At 36.3% G+C, this 17,087-nt stretch overlaps 1 long non-coding RNA gene across 2 annotated transcripts; it reads left to right on the top strand.

Moving 5' to 3' along the window:
* Positions 1 to 11,538: 11,538 nt before the first annotated feature.
* LOC122148132 lies at positions 11,539 to 15,598 on the top strand. 2 transcript variants are annotated; one of them, XR_006162100.1, is made up of 3 exons: positions 11,539 to 11,621; positions 12,469 to 12,561; positions 13,602 to 15,598. It is a non-coding gene; the product is annotated as an uncharacterized LOC122148132 (long non-coding RNA). The 2 variants fall into 2 exon arrangements; XR_006162099.1 differs by having other exon boundaries at positions 13,775 to 15,589.
* Positions 15,599 to 17,087: the final 1,489 nt, after the last annotated feature.

Here is a 17,087-nt window from a genome sequence, read left to right as displayed (position 1 = left end):
TTTTCCACATACTGTACATTATTGTTTCTCCTCTATGCCCCGCCTTTCTGAAATGCGTTGATTTTTACAAAGCTCATTGTGTCTGAAAAGTGAGGTGTACGCTGACTGGCCAGCTATCCAGTGTGTTGTGATTGGGCGATTACCTCAAGTGTGTGACGGAAATGTTACGGCCCTTAACATACTGTGATGCCGAGTCCCGGCACGAAGAGATAAAGTCAATAAAACCCATTACAAACGAGGCATTTGCTGCATCCAGTAGGGACATAATTTCTGATTATAATGACTTATACTGTCTTTTTACTCGTTGCATTGCGCATTGCACTACGTAGTAAAACCATGTCTGCATTTGTGATCAGAAAAACAACAAACAACAAGTGCTACTCTACACTGCTCAAAACTCGCATTTGATTCATCAGTGGCAAATTCTTTAAATATGTAAACGTACTTACAGGCTGTGAGTCAGAAGCACCAGACTGTCCTTGCAAAGTTGTAAATGCTCCACTTTATAGAAACAGACACTGGCATTGTAGGCTACTCTCACAGGAAACAGTCCTTGTCCTCCTCAAAATGTGCTGCAGACATCTAGTTGAGATTGGGTTGAACTGTTCTGGAACAGTGTTGTAAATACAACTTAACCACTGATTTCTAGTTGTGTCCTCTTTTGGAAGCACAAAAAAAAAGAAGTTTCGCTTTCACAATGAAACACACAGCGTCTCCACAACATGGCACCGGCACCATTACCAAGAATAAAAGTTACACCTTCTTTCTTTGCGTGAACATTTCTGGGTGGCGTTATGCAAATCTTCCCACATTGTGATGAAGACAAGATGTTAGAACGAGCCGTTTTAGGTAGAAGTGGCTGACTCTTAACATTTATAAAGAATATCTCTTTGGATTTGAGATTTTAGTTTTTGCAACTTTATAGATCTTCTTTATGCACCAAGAGCTTGTAACGCTCCAAAGAGAAAGAAAAAATTTAAATTACATCATATGACCATTTTAAACTTTTGAAGTGATCCAAAACATATGCTTAGTAGGATAACTTTTGCTCCGCCCACTTCTGGCTTGGCGCTGCTGTCCTGAGACTGCTGTGACGTAAGGATTCTGCTGTACTGCAGCTGGATGTATCTCCCATGATTCAGAGACAGGAAAATATGTTGTGGGACTATTGTGCAGTCAGTTAATAGTTTAAAAGTTTTTTGTTGTTGTTGTTTTTTTGCAAACATTTCTTTGAAGAACATGACCATAAATATAAAAACAAGATTGAATGTAACATACAGCTAATTATTAGTTTTCATTAAAATCCTTATTAATGCAAAAAATACATACATTTAAGGCAGGGGTGTCAAACTCTGTTCCTGGAGGGCCGGAGCCCTGCTGAGCTTAGATTCAACCCTTCCATCAAAGAGAATCGAGACAATCAAGGGGTAGAAATGGGATTGGGCCTAAATACTATTATTAAATGCTACTATTGTTTATATAAAATATTATTTATTAAATAATAATACTTAAAAAACAAAAGGTGAAATGGTTGGAGTTCCATTATATCGCACTCCTGAAAAAAGTTCTCAGCCAATCAGATTCGAGGACCAGAAAGAGCTGTTGTATAAATACATCATATTTGTATGTATATATACAAAACATAAAAAATAATTGTGTAATTGAATATACATCTGAATGCATAAAAATAACAAATCAACAAATCAAAGTTTCAAACTGGAGTGTGTTTCAATATTCCAGTTGATTTGCTCTGTATAAAATCTCCATAGAAATCCTATAGGCCACTCTAGTGGCAGTAACCATAAAATGCAAGTTAATGTAATTTATTTTCCACAAGGGGCCATCAGACCCAATGCATGATATATTTAACAATGTCTTTTTTTTTTTTTTTGTGAAACAAAGTAAACAAATATGCTTATTTTTATTATAAAAAGCTAAATAAAATAAAAATCACACAATATATATGTTTTGTTACTCTCTAACAAGAAGAGGATGATGGTTTAAAACACACACACACACACAAAATAACTAAACCCAACGATGCTCTGTTCTTTTAATTGTTTTCTTATGTGAATTTTAATGAATTCCATACTAAAATAGTTTCCCGCAAAAGCACCAACAGTGTAGTCCCATCACAGAACAAAGGATTCTAATGAGTTGGTTCTTTTCAGTCTGTCAAAAACATACAGTACAGAATGAAGAGCCATAATTATTGAAAAGCCTCTTTCAAACACTAGTGAAATTAACACTTATATCAATATTAGTGAAATTCATGCATATGCATTACTGAAACGCCTGTAGTTTTCAAATAAGCCTAAGGGCTCATGGATCAGGTACATTAAATGAAGGTTGGATCTAAATTCTGCAGGGCTGTGGCACTACAGAAACTGAGTTTGACACCTCTAGTACAAAAAAAAAGTGTAGTGTGAATCCTATACTGTATATTTAAAATGATTGTTATGTGTAGGTTATTATAACTGAAGCAAATGCACAACTAATAAGTTACTGACTGGTTGTTAATGGTATAACATAGATAGATATTTTTTCAGAAGTATTTTAGAAATATGAACAAATGTATTTTTAGCATTGTTGTTTAATGCATAGTTTATTGCAGATATTGTATTGCATTATACACATTCTATGGAAGTACCACAGCATTTTGGAAGTACCTTATGACAGAACATTCAATTTGAGTGCAATCATATTTATTTCTATCTGACATCATGATATTGTCGCATGAAATTGAAAATATCAATAACTATCTTTTTTTTTTTTTTTTTTTTTTTTTGCATTCCTAGAAATTAAGAAATGTGGTTTGTGATTTATTTTCAAGCAAAAAATAAAAAAATATCAATCAAAAACCCACCCCTTTTTTTTCCACAAATGACACTGAGGATCACATACAGGATGTAAAAAAAAAAATTAAAATAGTCCGGTCTAGAGGTCATGAATGCATGAACTAGCTTTTCTGCATCAGAAACAGGTAACATGTTTCATAGCTTGGCAATGTTGCTAAGATGGAAGAATGCTGTTTTTGTAAAATGGGAAATATGCATATGAAGTTGCTGTCTAATATAACACCCACATTTTTAACAGTAGAGGAAGAAACAGTACATCCGTCTAGTTGCAAATTGTAATCTACGAGATTCTGTGTAATGTTTTTTGGTCAAATAAGTAAAATCTCTTTCTTATCCAAATTTAATAAGAGAAATTTATTGGTCATCCAATCTTTTATATTTTTAACCCATTCTATTAGCTTAGATAATTTAGAAGTTTCATCTGGTCTCGTTGAGATATATAGTTGAGTATCATCAGCATAACAGTGGAAACTAATCCCGTATTTTCTAATAATATTACCAAGGGGCAACATGTATATTGAAAATAGCAGAGGAACTAGGACAGATCCTTGTGGAACTCCATATTTTACTGTTGATAATTGAGATGACTCCTCATTTAAATAAAAAAAGCAGTAGCGATCAGACAGGTAGGATCTAAACCTTAAAGCCTGCCCTTGAATACCTGTATAATTTTGTAATTGATCTATGAGTATGTCATGATCTATGGTGTCGAACGCAGCTCTAAAATCAAGTAAAACTAGCAATGAGATGCAGCCTTGGTCTGACGCAAGAAGCAAGTCATTTGTAATTGTAACAAGTGTGGTTTCTGTGCTATGATGAGGCTCTTCACAGAGATCTTTTTTTGCACATGGTAGTACAATATTGATTAAAACCAAAATGTAAGGAAAAATAAGCTTAACAAGTTACTTTTTATGAAAAGTAATGTGTTACGTTACTTTTGCGTTACTTTTTAAATATGGGCGGGGCTTGCTTGTTTGTTTTTAAAATAAAAGTTATATTTTTAGCAAATGTAAAAGCCCTTTCACACCAAAAAGTGAAAGGAATAAGCCTCAGGCTGAAGGAAAAGTAAATTAACATCTGTACAGTAGAAAGCAGGAGAAGAAGGTTCAACACTCTTTAGCAATAAAACAAACAATGAAGCACAAATGTTAGTTTATGTAAAGTCATTTTTGCTTATTAGTATTGAACCGGATCATCGAAGGTTAGCAGCAAAGACACTGGTTATTAAAATGGGATTGAATACATAAAGGATATTTTTGTTATTTAACATATTTAATTATTGCAGTGTTGCATCATATTCTGAGTTTGCATTTCCCTGTTTGAATTCATTTTGATGAATACCGAATCTGTTTTTTTTTTTTTTTTTTGTGTCTGAAAGATAGAGTTGACACTCTATATACAATCATGAAAATCTGTTAGAAAAAGAGGAATTTCATGCAATTTGTTGTTGGTACATGAATATGTAGGAATTCAGAGTAGGTCTGAAAGATAGATTTGACACTCTATATACAAATTAATAGCTTCCTTTGCAGCAATATCAGCTTGTTGAGAAATGACTCTGTAAAAGGTCTGTTATAGCGGTTTACTATAGAGTATTCTGTTTCTAATTTTCCATTGCTTGAAAATAAGTTACATGTGCAGTTTGTGGTACAATTGGGAAAATTATTAAATGATGTTCATTCCAGCTTAGGATGCTGATGGAAGGAATATCAGGTATCAAATAGAAATAAAGTGCAGTTTATCAACATTAGATTTGGTTATTAGATAGCTAACTTCTATCATTCTGTATTTGGTAATGATTTTGATCACTGCTTAAGTTAATGCTACCAGTAATTATCACTTTACACATTGCAGAATTATTTGGATCCTCATTGGATATTTCTTAAAATGTATTAAAGTTTGTCTAGAAAAAATTGGTATACACCTCGTTAGAGGAGGACATTTTAAGCATAAACAAATAAAATTGAGGATTCAAACAGGTCTTACCCATGGTTTGAGACTGAGCGAAGAACTGTAAATAGAGTGATGACCAGTTTACTATATGATTGAGAGACACTGAGATATCTGTCTCTCATGAAAAACAGCCTAAGTCTGATTTCTGACCTCTGGTGTAAAAACATGGAAAGAAAATTTTCAGAGAGTGTGTATGTTATTTAATCTTCTATGGTTATCGAAGAATGATAATAATAATAAAGGTGGGGAGTGTGGAGGAAAATTTTATTTTCTGTATTATTTGCTTCACTGTACTGAAGAGGGTTCTAGTTTAGACTGTCTAGGAGTGCTTCAGTTTACTTCAGTATGCATGAGTTTTTGATGAGCTGAGAGATAACAGGAAATCTATTTAATGTGTGTGCAAGGCAAGTGTGAGACGGAAGTGTTATTTTAGTTTCTTAGAAGTCCTGGCTACTTAGAAAATAGTCTCAGCCCAGACGTCACGCCCACGGATGATGGCTGAACGTTTGATGCATATGGCACACAAAATAAATATTTATTTGCAACAACTGATGGAGTGCTAAATGCTGCACGCATGCGCAGCATTGTCAAGGAAACATTTGATCAGTCATTCCCTTTGCCAAGGGAGTTCCAAACGCTTATACGAGACAGTTATGCCCTACACCCTTAAAAAAACGCACTTCAAGGGCTCTGCCCTTTGAATGGAGTAGGGCAAAGGAATGCTCACTTATGTTCGGAATTCTTCCAGGATTTCCAGGAGACGTGTGTGTCACGTTCTTTAACGTTCCGCCTGGAAACAAAGAAATCCCCTCACGAAAGAAGAAAGCCATCGTGTTTACAACTGTGACAATGAGCGCTTATCAGGATCAACTAAACGCTGGATTCTCAAAAGTATGTGAAATATTTCAAGTTCGCGGCACAGAATCTTAAAAAATTTCACACACTTTTACACAAAAGTCGTGTAAAGTAATTTAAGGGAAATTCATGTAAAGAAGTGAAGACAGCGTGTAGGGGAAGTCGTGGCCTAGAGAGTTTGACTCCTAACCCTAAGTCAAGTCAAGTCAAGTGACCTTTATTTATATAGCACTTTAAACAAAAAAGATTATGTTAAAGCAACTAAACAACATTAATTAGGAAAACAGTGTGTCAATAATGCAAAATGACAGTTAAAGGCAGTTCATCATTGAATTCAGTGATGTCATCATGCAGCTCAGTTCAGTTTAAATAGTATCTGTGCAATAATTTGCAATCAAGTCAAAGATATCGCTGTAAATGAAGTGTCCCCAACTAAGCAAGCCAGAGGCGACAGAGGCAAGGAACCAAAAAGAAAAAACCTTGGGAGAAACCAGGCTCAGTCAGGGGGCCAGTTCTCCTCTGACCAGACGAAACCAGCAGTTCAATTCCAGGCTGCAGCAAAGTCAGATTGTGCAGAAGAATCATCTGTTTCCTGTGGTCTTGTCCCGGTGGTCGGCTGAGACAAGGTCTTTACAGGGGATCTGTAGGGCTGTAGAGGTCCTTTCTAGGTGCTGATCCACCATCTGGGCTGGATACATACTGGATCCGGGTGACTGCAGTGACCCTCTGACTTGGATACAGACTGGATCTGGTGGCTACGGTGACCTCGGAATAAGAGAGAAACAGACTAATATGAGCGTAGATGCCGTTCTTCTGACGATGTAGCAAGTACATCAGGTGTTATGGGAAGTGTTCCCGGTTCCGGTTTACCTAATTAATGCAGCCTAAAAATCCTTTAACGGATTTGGATATTAGAAGTGTATTAGTATGTTATGTGTAAGCCAGGTTAAAGAGATGGGTCTTTAATCTAGATTTAAACTGCAAGAGTGTGTCTGCCTCCCGAACAATGTTAGGTAGGTAATTCCAGAGTTTGGGCGCTAAATAGGAGAAGGATCTGCCGCCCGCAGTTGACTTTGATATTCTAGGTATTATCAAATTTCCAGAGTTTTGAGAACACAGCGGACGTGGAGGATTATAATGTAACAAGAGCTCGTTCAAATACTGAGGTGCTAAACCATTCAGGGCTTTATAAGTTATAAGCAAGATTTTAAAATCTATACGATGTTTGATAGGGAGCCAGTGCAGTGTTGACAGGACTGGGCTAATATGATCATACTTCCTGGTTCCCAAATACCAGCACCGAGGCACACCGTCTCGGGCTGGCAATACCAGGACTGAGGTGCCCTTGAGCAAGGCACCGAACCCCCAACTGCTCCCGGGCACAGTGTGTGTGTTCACTGCTGTGTGTGTGCACTTTGGATGGGTTAAATGCAGAGCACGAATTCTGAGTATGGGTCACCATACTTGGCTGTATGTCACTTCACTTTAAGTCTGTTATTGCAGATACATTTCCACGCCCCGAAACGTGACACTGAAATGAAACAAACTATAATTGGCTGTTTGACATGTCGATCAAACGTCCTCATGGGCGGGCCTTGACCAATGAAAGCTGCCATGGATTCCAGTAGAGGTGGGGGACTCAAGTCAGACTTAAGTCGCAAATTTTAGGACTTGAGACTTGCTTGACAAATATTCATAAAAGACTTGACTTGACTTGATATTCATGACTTGAGTTAAATGACTTGAAATAACTTAAAGTCATTTAACGTATTTATTGTCTTATCGTCTTTCATTCAATAAATATCTGTTTGTTTTTGAAAGCACTGCAACCTAACCAAGTGATGCAGCAGGCGAGCAGAGCGTGCGCAGTGTTGCCAATTTAGCGACTTTGTCGATAGATTTAGCGACTTTTATCAAAAAAAGCTCCTAGCGACAATTCTAGACCTCTTGGACAAACCTTATTTAGTTTCTGAGACTGGCCAGTATTGCCGCATGAGCGCAATGTCTCTCTTTCCCAGCACGTGCACACCTCTCTCTGCATCTGCTCTGTTCAGTGAGCGGCTGAGAGGAGCTGCGCTTTTGGTTAAACTAGATATTCTGTCACTTCTAGCTCTATTTTACATGCAAATATAGCCGACATCACATCACAATCATTGTCTTTATCTTATGTGTATTTGATTTTTTTTAGACGAAGTCATGATTTTGAATCAGGATTTTTGTGCAGATTAACATCTAATGGAGAGCTGGTTAGGCTAGTCTTAATGGGCCGCTTTCAGTCTCTATTTTATATTCATCCCGTTGTCTTGCAACAGAAACAGAAAAATAAACCAGTGAAAACTTTTTTTATTGAGACTTTGGCTCTCCAAATCAGCGCAGCAGCATTTTGGAGAATATGAGCTGAACTCAAACTGTGTACACTCTTCTGTCACATTCTCCAAAAAAGAAAATAGCGAATCAGTGCAGCGCAGCTGACGCAGAAGAGCAGTTCAGCTCATATTCTCCAAAATGGCGCTATGCTGATGTGGAGAGACACAGAGGAGACGACTTGTTGAATAAAGTCATTATTTTTGCTTTCTTTATGTACAAAAAGTATTCTCGTTGCTTCATAATGTTACGGTCGAGCCACTGATGGCCGATGGACTATTCTGAAGATGTCTTTCATGCTTTTCTGGACCTTGACAGTGTATTTTACTTCACAGTCGATGAGACAAACCTCCCGGTTTTCATCCAAAATATCTTAAATTGTGTTTCAAAGAACGAAGCTTTAACGGGTTTGGAATGACATGGGTGTAAGTGATTGACAAAATTTTCATTTTGGGTTGGAGTATCTCTTTAATGATGTGTTCATGTCCCATAAAGGTGATGCCTGTTTGAAGAATGCCATTTGGTGGCATAGAAACCATTTCATTTTACTTTTTCATGGTTTTCTTCAATGTCTAAGGCATATTGCACAACCTGTACCTAAATACTTTTCATGCTTTTATGTTGGACTAATTTCAGTTACATGTACATTTTAGGCTATGTAGTTTTAATATTTATTTATTTATTTATTTTAGATTTTTATTATATTAACAACTCAGCTGTATGTGGACACTTTTTGAATAGAAATGTATATTGCAATTTTGTTTAGTTGCAAATAAAACTCCCATTGTCCATAACTACTGTAGTTTTAAGTTATTTTAATATATATATATAGTTAAATAATCAAACATTTGTATGACTTGACAGTGACTTGCTTGACCCAAGCTATGACTCGACTTGAATTGCTTGACAAAAGCAGTGACTTGACTTGAATTGCTTGATTCTCACAAAAATTGACTTGGACTTGCTTGAGACTTGAAGGTTAAGACTTGAGACTTACATGTGACTTGCACACATGAGATTTACTTCCACCTCTGGATTCCAGATCTTCAGCCGTCATTCTGAACTAAGGTCTGGCTATGCGAGACTACTAAAAGATTATTTGCATTAAATTCTTATAAACTCATCTGGAGGACATAGTTGGGACACCATGAGTAACCATGATAACCATGAGTCAGCAGAAGTTATATTTATTCATTCTTCTCATTGCAGGTCAAGTGTGAGGAAAAAAACTTTTATTGAGAAACTAGTTCAAAGGAAATGATGACTGATTGGCTAAAGCCTTTAAAGTAACTACAAATGCACAAGAAGAGTCGTGTGGAGGGGTGTGGGTAGTATCAGCGCATGTGTGTGGGTTGTTTGTCAAACAGTGCTGTTTAGATGTCTGTTGTGGCAGAAGTGTGAAGATGTTCACACCTCTGTTTTATTCAAAATAAATAACTATATAGAAAAATAAGAAAACCTAATGACGTTTGGTTCCTTACATGAGGATTCTGTACAAAAATACTCAGGTTTCCTGCAAAATACTTCTTCAATGGCACATCCAGTGTAGTTCAATTATAAATTATTCTAATGAGTTTTTCGATCTGTTGCAAACCTGTTTCTCTGTATTCCTTGTGTAAGTTGGATTAAAGATTACTGTTTTCTTAATTTTGTCTCCATGAGCTCTGATGAAATAAATAAAGCACGTACTGTGTTTTCTGATTACAGAATGAAAGACTCTAGAGGTGATGATACATGGGGCAACTTTTTGAGCTATGTTATGACTAATGTGTGGGTTATTTCATGTGAAACCAACACACAACTAACAAACTAGACATTTTGTATTAAGTATTTCATAAATAAAATGAAATCTAAGTGTTGTTTGATAAAAATAAATAGAGCATTTTGAAACAAATAAAATTAATCAGTTTAAGGGATGTAGACAATTATTTTAAATCAGTCTGATCTAAATCCATACAACCTTAAAATAGCTCAATTCATTTCTGTCGAAACAACGAAAAAGAATGATTCGAGTCAAACTACTACTTTTAAATCAACAATCAACCGGGCTTTGTGGAATACAGTATAGAGCACATGCGCACTAGGCCTATGTCACGTGACGATGGTCAAGACAGTGGATGCACGCGATGATAAATACTGTGACTGTAAGTGATTCCCTCACTCCTGTTACATGTTCAAAACCATAATGCTTTATAGTTATGATCTTAAACGTGATATTTATACTTTAAACTTATCACTGGTGTTTCCGTTGTAATTGCTACTGCACATTATTGTATTACGCTGTATTATTGTTACAGTCGCTGTAATTAAATGAGCTGTATTTAAAGCATGATTTAAAGACACAAATTAGTCTTTGCTTGTATGAAATATAATGATCGAAACTTGTCTTCCGGGGCAGCATTCACATTTTATATTGATTTCAGTTATAATGCATATTGCACAGGAAAATGCGACATTAATCAGCTTCGGTTTCATCGGTAGAGCAGGATGGCCTGTTTTCTTCAGAACTGTTTATGTAGCGACACTAAACATTTGGAAATAATAACACAATGATAGTTTAATTGAATGCCCTACATCTCATGCTAATTATATATACAGGTCCTTCTCAAAAAATTAGCATATTGTGAAAAAGTTCATTATTTTCCATAATGTAATGATAAAAATTAAACTTTCATATATTTTAGATTCATTGCACACCAACTGAAATATTCCAGGTCTTTTATTGTTTTAATACTGATGATTTTGGCATACAGCTCATGAAAACCCAAAATTCCTATCTCAAAAAATTAGCATATTTCATCCGACCAATAAAAGAAAAGTGTTTTTAATACAAAAAAAGTCAACCTTCAAATAATTATGTTCAGTTATGCACTCAATACTTGGTCGGGAATCCTTTTGCAGAAATGACTGCTTCAATGCGGCGTGGCATGGAGGCAACCAGCCTGTGGCACTGCTGAGGTGTTATGGAGGCCCAGGATGCTTCGATAGCGGCCTTAAGCTCATCCAGAGTGTTGGGTCTTGCGTCTCTCAACTTTCTCTTCACAATATCCCACAGATTCTCTATGGGGTTCAGGTCAGGAGAGTTGGCAGGCCAATTGAGCACAGTAATACCATAGTCAGTAAACCATTTACCAGTGGTTTTGGCACTGTGAACAGGTGCCAGGTCGTGCTGAAAAACCGAAATCTTCATCTCCATAAAGCTTTTCAGCAGATGGAAGCATGAAGTGCTCCAAAATCTCCTGATAGCTAGCTGCATTGACCCTGCCCTTGATAAAACACAGTGGACCAACACCAGCAGCTGACATGGCACCCCAGACCATCACTGACTGTGGGTACTTGACACTGGACTTCAGGCATTTTGGCATTTCCTTCTCCCCAGTCTTCCTCCAGACTCTGGCACCTTGATTTCCGAATGACATGCAAAATTTGCTTTCATCCAAAAAAAGTACTTTGGACCAAAGCTTCTGCCGCTGTTTCTGGTTCAAAAGTGGCTTGACCTGGGGAATGCGGCACCTGTAGCCCATTTCCTGCACACGCCTGTGAGCAATAAACAGCATCCCATGCTTGGGTTTTAGTCTACTTTTTCACATGGTAAGTTGTATAAAGGAATGTTCTTAAAGGGTTAGTTCAGCCAAAAATGAAAATCATGTCATTAATTACTCACCTTCATGTAGTTCCACACCCGTAAGACCTTCGTTCATTTTCATAACACAAATGAAGATCTTATTGATAAAATCTGACAGCATTCTGTCCCTTCATAATAGACAGCTGCGCAATTATAACTTTGTGTTATAAAGTTCATAAAGAGATCGTAAAACTAATCCATATGAATTGAGCTCTTTAGTTTAGTATTAGTATTTAGTATTTAATTTAGGCTTTAATTCACATATAAACATTGATCAGCAAACATATAGAAGCTCAACCGAACCTGGATGACGTGCAAGAACAATACTCTTCCGGAAGCTCAAACGTGCGGAAGTTTATTGCGGAGAATGAGGTTCATTCGTGTGTGTTACACAGCACGTTTAAAACTTCCGGATGAGGTTTGTTCTCAGGCGTCATTCATTTTTGGTTGAGCTTCTGCTTTTGTTAGCTGATTGATGTTTCTATGTGAGTAAAAGCCTAAATTAAATCTCTTCATCAAGTGATCGAGTCTCAGAAAATTTGGACTAAACTGCTCGATTCATGTAGGTCTCTTTATTAAGTCTCAGTTGCATAGCTGTTTATGGAGGGACAGAAAGCTTTCAGAATTCATCAAAAAGATCTTCATTTGTGATCCAAAGATGAACAAAAGTCTTACAGCATAACATGAGGGTGAGTAATTAATGACAGAATTTTTATTATTGAGTGAACTTTCATACAGATTGTATGTACTGTTATACTTGGTTATCAATATGCTATGGTCAAATAATCAATGTTTTTTTGCCTTTTTTAACAGAATAACAGCATAGAGATGCGAAGAGAATGCATCCTCAAAGCACTGTGTGTATACTTAAATGAGGACCATTTACAGCTGTTCAAGGAGTACAATGTAAGCAAATGCTTTTCTCTTCTTCACTTTCATATGTTTACGTTATGTTTTGTATGCTTGTTACATGTTTCATATGTTTACTAGGGGTGCAACGGTTCTCGGTAAAAAATCGAACCGTACCATTCTCCACTTAAGGTTCAGCATGCACTTGCACCGCGGTCCACCTCGAATGATGATGCATCTGTAGGCTAATATGGTTTGTTTAAAATAGCAACGTGGAAAACAGACAGAATTCATATAAATGTAGGCCTATGTTTCAGTCGATGGATGTGCATTCTGGCTTTCCAAACCATTACAACGACGATAATCAAAAAGCGTGGACAAAACAGTCACTCTTTGTAAACTTTGTTCAATGTGAGTGCCATATGCTGCTCTAATGTCCAGCCATGTACGCCCTTGCTATCTTTGTTTAAACTAAACTCATTTAAGCCTTGCTAACTTATACACACAGTACAAATACCCAAAACACAACTGTGACAAGATCTTCATCTGCCAAAATCATAAGCACGCACACGCTTTTTTCAGACAGCGTGCAAATACCGAGTTCTCTTTCAAGTCTTGTGCTTCAGCGGCCAAATTCATACAAAAATTATGTCAACATGCCCGTCTTGGCGAGTATCCTAGCAAACATTGTCTGATATGTCTTTAGTGAACGTATATTAGTCAAGAAAGACATTGCATGTGTAACAGTATGTACTGGATCGTGAAAAAAACTATTCCTGCTGCCTGTGTTTTTAATGTTAAATCAAACAACAAATGACAAAGAAATCACTCACTGCTCTTGACTGAATAGCTTCTGTAACTTAACTGTAACAATAATTAATCTTTATTTAATTTATTAAGTGAAGATAATATCCAGTGTTATTTTATATTTGATTACTTTATCCATTTTCTGTACCTAAACTACTGTTAGATACCTGAAAAAAAAAAAACTGAAAAGCACTGTTTATTTTATTTGAATCTTTGCTCTACTGTATTTATTTGTAATGTTGCTTGTAGTTTGATTATTTGCTCTTATTTTCTTAATTTTTATTTGACAGTAGTCCTATGTTCCCTGAACATAGCACATACCGAACCGTACCGAAACCGTGACCCTAAAACTGTGATATGAACTGAACCGTGAGCATTTTGAACCGTTGCTCCCCTAATGTTTACTGTCATTATTAAAGATTTTTGTTCTACAAATGAAACACATTTTATTTGTTTTGCACAGGATTGCGACTGGGTGAATGCCAAAAAAGCCATAGAGCAGATGGTAATGGGGATCTACATCGTCCGATCCGAAGGACACCAACCAGGGGATAAGCCTGTGGATGTTGGTATTGTGATTGAAGGGACTGAGGTTCTATGCTCTTTGAAGAACGTAGCTGTAGCAGTGGCCATGCTGGACTTACTTACGCCTTGAACCTCAGCTATCCACGAGAACCCAAACTTCCCTTTTAAGTCTTCCAGAAAGTGTTCTTTAACTTGGATGGACAAAAACTTTCACCAAAGGTAAAAGCCCGCAAGAACAAGATGCTGGAGTAAGTTACCTAACGTGTGTAGTCTCAAAAGACTCAATCTTGATGCAAGAAGGTAGTAGCCTATCACATTCGTATATTATCACACCATTTAAAGTCCCATGCCTGATTTGATGAGGCCACTTCTGAATGACGTCTTACAGAGCTTGACTTGAATGACTCTAAAATATAATTTAAAGCATTTATGAGCCCCTATAAAATCAGACATTTGTAAAACATCTTCTATTGAGATAGGGAGATGCGCTTTCCAAAGCATGTAGTTCGCACCTACAACCAGCAGGGGCCAACTAAACCATTCTAACCAGCCCAACCTTGAGCCTTAACCAGTACAATCCTGATAATTAAATAACCCTATAAATTGCTCTTTGGGTATTGAAGTAGAAGAGGTTAAATGTTGAGAGGGTTTTTTTTTTCCCAGATACTAGGCTGAGTAAGTACCAGATAAAACCATGCAACCACATCACCACACCGACCGCTACACAGTTTCAGGAGAAAAACTAAGCAAACTTAAGTATGACTGATTACCTACAAGCCACCATCTAATGAGGCAATGAGGCCATCTAACATGAATGTGGTTGCACAGTTTTAAAACATAACCATGAGTCAGCAGAAGTTATATTTATTCATTCTTCTCATTGCAGGTCAAGTGTGAGGAAAATTTTTTTTATTGAGAAACTTGTTCAAAGGAAATGATGACTGATTGGCTAAAGCCTTTAAAGTAACTAAAAATGCACAAGAAGAGTCGTGTGGAGGGGTGTGGTTAGTATCAGCGCATGTGTGTGGGTTGTTTGTCAAACAGTGCTGTATAGATGTCTGTTGTTGTGGCAGAAGTGTGAAGATGTTCACACCTCTGTTTTATTCAAAATAAATAACTATATAGAAAAATAAGAAAACCTAATGATGTTTGGTTCTTTACATGAGGATTCTGTACAAAAATACTCAGGTTTCCTGCAAAATACTTCTTCAATGGCACATCCAGTGTAGTTGAATTACAAATTATTCTAATGAGTTTTTGGATCTGTTGCAAAACTGTTTCTCTGTATTCCTTGTGTAAGTTGGATTAAAGATGACTGTTTTCTTAATTTTGTCTCCATGAGCTCTGATGAAATAAATAAAGCATGTATTGTGTTTTCTGATTACAGAATGAAAGACTCTAAAGGTGATGATACATGGGGCAACTTTTTGAGCTATGTTATGACTAATGTGTGGGTTATTTCATGTGAAACCAACACACAACTAAGAAACTAGACACTTTGTATAAAATATTTTATAAATAAAAATGAAATGAAATGAAAATGTGTTTAGCATGGTTTTATAGTTAGTAGAGTTAATGCCGATTATTGGATTTCATTATTATAGTTGTTCAAAGAGTTACACAGCTTTGGGTGGGGTGCACACTGTCTCTCTTTTGAGAAATGAGAAGATATGGTGTAGAGTACTCTCAGAGTTTGCTCATTTCACCATTGATTCAAAAGGAGCATTTCTGAATTTGCATTTCACAATGTCACATCAATTCATTAAGGACTTTTAAAATGATGACAGTTTGAGAATTAGAAACGAGGAAGCAATTCTTGATTCTATTCTTGGTATGGTGTGAAAATCTTCAAAACTAAAAACATCACACACCCTGCAATATGCAAGTTAAAGAAACAATCTCTTCTCAAAAGTCAAGGCAAATATAGTACGTAATAAAGTTTTATCATTCATCTCAAATAACCAGGTAGAGAAGGCTTTATTCTTTGATGTTGCTTCTAGTTGTAGTGGCATAAATAAAAGAGTCCCAAGGGAGTGGCATTAGGGCAACCCTTTTCAAATACAATATTTCAAACAAAATCTTAATCACAATCGCAGAGTTTCCAGTTGAAGTGATATGTGATTTATGCTTCTGCCATTTGCTACCATACCATTATGATACTGTTCTGAAATAAGTAGTTGACACTGAATTTAGTGTTAACTATTTAGATATAGTATGTATAATCAAATATCATTTATGACACATACAGGAAGATGGAAAATAACGTGCTGAGGGTGTTACTGGTCTCACTTCACAATGTTTGTGGTTTCTTGTTTAAAGTAGAGGTGTTTAAGAAAGAGTGTCACCAAAGTCCTTCAGCAAACGAGTGGAGAGTGTTCAGCCTCCTTGTGTTCAGACTCTTTTGCTAAAGATGCTGCGAAGAATCGTCCTGATCACCCTGCTGATATCCTCAGGTAAAATCAGCACAGATCAGTTGTTGGTTATCTTTATCCATCATTTGTCTTAATTTTGTGAGCATAGACTGATTTGGACCGACTTAAGTTCATTGATGTGCAATGCTGGTCATGCTAAAATTAGCTTGAATGTACCTAAAATATATATATATCATATTCTCGCTGTTAAACTAAACTCATGCGCTATATTAAATGCCCACATTTCGGGCATAGTACGTGCTACATTTATCATGCAGTTTTTCTTACAGTTTGTGCTCTTCACTTGGAAATGCGCAAAGAAGAGTCCACTGGAAATGAATTTGAAGAAAGCTCTGTGAGTCTCCCTCAACATCGTTTATCATGATCCCATTTTGTGTTCACTTGTAAAGTAGCACAGCGAACTGTTAATTATTGGTCAAAATGTATGTATGTATAATATAGAAATTTCTTTAACTTTTTAAGATTGCATTCTGTTATTTTTCAAGAATTGTTTGATGTTGTAAACTCTTATGAAAACAAATAACATGAACACAAAATTCATTTAGCTGAATGTTTATTTCAAAATTCACAAACTGTTATTTGGAAACCGGAAAACTACTTGATCTGTTTACGTGATGATGGTAGAATTTACCACCATACATTTAATTGGCCAAACAACTACAATAGTATGACTATTAACTGATTAATCACTCTGTCTTATGCATCGATCCCAATCTATAGAGGTCAGATCTTTGTCATATTCTGAAATTAAACTTCAAGAGTGTTTGCAAGATGCAATGGTTTTTAAACAGCTAGTCATGTCCATTTTGAACTGCTAAT

This window comes from Cyprinus carpio, chromosome A17 (genome assembly GCF_018340385.1).
Source record: "Cyprinus carpio isolate SPL01 chromosome A17, ASM1834038v1, whole genome shotgun sequence".
Taxonomy (NCBI): Eukaryota; Metazoa; Chordata; class Actinopteri; order Cypriniformes; family Cyprinidae; genus Cyprinus; species Cyprinus carpio.
The sequence above is the reverse complement of the archived record's forward strand: the minus strand, read 5'-3'. Positions and strand labels throughout refer to the sequence as shown.